Source organism: Panthera uncia, assembly GCF_023721935.1.
Source record: "Panthera uncia isolate 11264 chromosome A1 unlocalized genomic scaffold, Puncia_PCG_1.0 HiC_scaffold_17, whole genome shotgun sequence".
Taxonomy (NCBI): Eukaryota; Metazoa; Chordata; class Mammalia; order Carnivora; family Felidae; genus Panthera; species Panthera uncia.
The window spans coordinates 2,416,242-2,420,630 of record NW_026057577.1 but is presented as its reverse complement, the minus strand read 5'-3'; positions in this window follow the sequence as shown (position 1 = coordinate 2,420,630).

Genomic DNA, 4,389 nt, shown 5'->3' with positions numbered 1-4,389 from the left:
ATTGAGCTCTGTGCTGACAGTGTGGAGTCTGCTTGGGATTCTCTCTCTCCATCTGTGTCCCTCCTCCACTGTGTTCTCTGTTTCTGTCTATCAAAATAAATAAATATACTTAAAAAAATAAGTTTGTTTTTTTAAAAACAAAATGTGCATTAGGTCAATCTTTACTTTCAAAACAGCACTGGGAGTTTTACCACTGATTTATTCTATGATATGGTTAGACTATCTTCTGGCCTAGTAGTGGCTATTTGTTTTTACATTTGTTTTTTCTTTTAAAATTGTTACAGAACCAGGCTGGAACGTTGGCGGAAAAACTAAGCAGCACTCGGAGATCTTGATGGATCAGAGATTTATTTAACACCGGCAGGCTCAGAGGAGACCATTTCTCCAAAGTCTGAATGCCGAATGGAAGTGGGGAGGGTAATTTATAGTCATCAGCTTCCATATCTGTGGGGGTTTTTGTGCACACATCAAACAAAGGAAGAAGAACCCGGAGGAGGGGTCTGTAAACTAGAGACCAGAGTTTGTTTTATCCCCATTTTATCCCTATCTTTGCATACTTTATTCACTTCTCCAACATTCCCCCCTTTGATGCCTTTAAAAAATACTTTTAGTAGGCATCACCCTTCAGTTTTACAGGTTGGTACTCTCTGAAGGCTAAGATACATGCAGTAGTTTGGTAAGCAACAGTGTTTTCAATAAAACATACCACAGCATTAAGTATACAGGGGCTGATGGATACAAGTAAAATTATGGAGAGGAGGGGCCCTGCCAGGACAGGAAGCCAGGATGCCCAATCTGTGAGATCCCATCCTTTCCATTGATTGATACTTTCCTGTTGTCTATGTTGAATTCTTTCCTTGAGTTCCTTAACCTTAGTTGTAATTATTCCTGACTGGTTTATGAAATAGCAACATTCCTTCCCCAGAAAGATGCAAGTCCCTCCTTTTCCTGAAGTGAGGAGGTCAAGGGCTTGCCTATTTTGGAGGGTCACTGCCACCAGAGAGTTTATTTGGCTTTGTAAGGTTACCAGCTAATCTGCCACCCGTTCCATGTCTTCATTTAGCTCTTGAGATAGTCTATGGTATAGTCCTATAGATGAACCTACGCCCCCTATTCCAGTTCCTATTCCTGTCACAATTCCTGCTCCTATCAGAATGGGTAGCAGGATTGCTCGTTTAGTCCAGGACTTGGGGCTAAAGTCTGTTAGGAGCTGATCTTCAGTGTATATGGATATCTCTGGGGTTAGGAAGATGAAATAAGATATCTGAGTCCAGCTGGCCTCTAATCATCAGTAGGCTGAATTAGAACACAGATAGAACACCCCAGGGGTTAAACATAGGTTTGCATTCCTCTTTAAGTTTATATTTCTTCCGCATAGAGAGGTACCATTCATACCTTCAGGGACTGTACAGATTAGATTGTTGGCATTTGTGAGATGGACCCCAGTGGCCAGGGGTCCAATTAAGACAGAGGTGTTGGTTTTGAGATTTTCAGGAGGTTCCCAGGTCAAAGGTATAGTAGTGGCTAAGTAAGCCATTTTCCTGAGGGGCAAGCACATCTGGTAGGTTTGGGTGTGAGTATCTGTTTTATGGAGGATTTGTAGAGTTGTGTTGGCCCAACACTGAAGTGGAGAATTGGTAAGCATCTGATTGAGGGCTGAAAGTTTCAAACCCTGGTAGGCTGCCTGGGGAGTGGTCGCCTTTATGGCTTGTATTTCCCTGTCCTGGGTATCCTTTATAAACTTTTGAAGGGCCCTGTCATGCACCCCTCCCACTCCTGAGATTGCCCATTCAGGAAGGTAAGTGTAGCAAGCTCGATTCCATCTCTGGAGCCCTTTGTTGTGACATGGGTTATTTTGAGTTATCGCTATGGTCCAATACTTAGTCCTTGGGGCACTGGGTGACTGACAGATAGTTGGTGTTTTTCCATAATAGCAATTTTTGTGGAAGGAGGTGAAGGAGCTGAACGCCCTTAACCCCCATATTGTCATATAACAATCCTGGGGGCAAAATGGGTAAGAGGCAGTTGTAAGGGTGAGAGAGGTTACCATAATATACAGGCAATACTTAATAATCTTCCCATCCAGAAGAGGTATGTGAGACCCAGCATGCATCTTTTGTCTCATGTCTAGCTTGTTGGTGTAGTCTCTGTCAGCCCAAAAGTAAGAAGTAAGATCAGGACTATGATGCCAGCAAGGGGCAAGGGCTGGCAGAGTTGCATCCAAACCCCTGGGCTTGGTCAACATGTTGATTCCTAAAGCTTCTGCTGTGCGCAGGCCAACCAGCTTCTGGTGTGTGGCTGGGGTAGGGCTGAAGATCTCAGGGGCCAGTGTCTTTTTGAGGATCAACTTAAGCGTGTTGACCGGATCTGGAGCACTTTGCCAGGTTGAGGGTTCCTCTGAGTTGGCCTTCTTAACTCTGGAGTGCTGGATCCATGTGGTGATACCTGAAACTGAATCATCTATTTGGTTGTGAGTCTGTAAAGTCCACCTCCAAGTCTTCGAAAGGGGTGGGATTCTGGTAACTGTCAGATCAGGTTTAGGGAAAACATGGTTTGCATATTTAGAGATCCATCCTGTTTTCCAGTTGTTTAAATAATCATATGCCCATGAGGTCTTATTATTATCCCCATAGAATAACAAGCACAGAAGATTATACATAAAATACTGTGACATTTTTTTCTGAAGTTTACCTCAAGTTGTCTAGTTTAGGCAAACGACAAACATTTAAAGACAATCATAACTAGAACTTAACATCCATAATGGTGTATTGTTGAAACATAGTTGTTCTCTCTAAAAACCCCTCCTTTCCAGAGATAGCCAAATTGAGACTAATACATTTGTAGAACAAATCCAGTCTTAACAAATCTGGCTTAATTATTTACAAAAGCTCAGCAAGAATAGCGATTGATCATGAGAACCTTTTAAAGTTTGCTTTGCTGGAACCTTTTATAAGGAATCTCCAGGTTGAACTTTTAGTAGCCTCTCCAGGCCAAAAGCCAAGCCAAATACTTGCCATCAGACAGGCCTGCAATAACTGTAGAATTGGGCAAATTCCTCTTCATGTGTTCCACAAGATATCCTGAGGTCCCTGCACCTGCCAGGAAGTGATCTTCTTTACTCACCTGGTGAGGCTACTGGGAACTCTGTAAGCAAGGCACCAGACCAACATTTCCAAGAGGCTTTATGGCACCATGTTTAATAAGGCCAACCCTAATTCCTTAAAGCTGTCTGGTCATATCTGACATTCATATCTATGAATGTCACCCTCAAATATGACATTCCAGCCAAAGCCTTAGTAAAATAACCAGTATTTCCAATGGTGACCTGTTACAAGATGAACAGATTCTTAGTGAACTTATGCAAACAATTGTAATTGCCATAAAAGAAAGAGTATTCATTGAGAGTTTTTGAGTTTCAGGGGAATTATGTAGAGAGAAAATATAAATGCTTTTGTTTACAAATGAATACTTTATGACATTTTTGTATATCATAGATATCTTAAGAGAAAGTTTCCTTACCTGGAAGAAGAAACATTAGAGAACCAGCAATAGTTTCAACAAGAATCACAAAACTATAATCTTCCTCAGTTCATTTAATCCCATGTGCCTAATTCTTGTTCAATTTGAATGCAGCTTTTCAGTTCTGGAAATTCTTACCCATTTTAGTATTAATCTTAAAGGTGTTGAATACATGTATTTGTACTCAAAGTCCTTTTTATAAATATCCTTGAAGGATAAACATGTTTTGTGAGAGAATAAGAATGATTATAAATGGCAAAATCTCAGAAATGGACATCGGTAAAGATCTGATGAGAGTTCATTATGTTGCAGTTGACAAATAAATCTGGTTATCTCTGTGACACATAACATTTCAAGTAATCAGAATATTAAGTGATGACCTTATATCAAAACATTAAAACTTTAGGAATTGCATATATTTGGGCAGTTACAGCATTTACCTGTGCAATACAACCTAAGGTTTACAATTGTATGACAGTGCCTGTCCAAGTAATTTAGCATCCCAAATAAAAGGGCCTAATTCGTCAAGAAGACTTCATTTACCATTTAAATCCTGAGAAGTTTGTTAAAACCTCAGAAGTCCTAAGTGCATCCTAAATAGGATTATAGATCATTACAAATCTTAAAATTTTATTTATTCAACCAAAGTGGCAATGAAAGATCCCAAAGATGAATGTATAGCATTATACAGTTGTTATCAAAACCTAGCTCCTTTAACGTTGAGAAGTTTTAACTAAGTAATCAAAGACCTGAAAAAGATGTAACCTAAAACTTTGACTTTCCCAGAGGATAAACCTTTGTTTGCATTGTCTTATCAAAAGCAGATCAACAGTTCAAGAAAACTTTGTAATTTGAGCAGAGAGAAAAGCA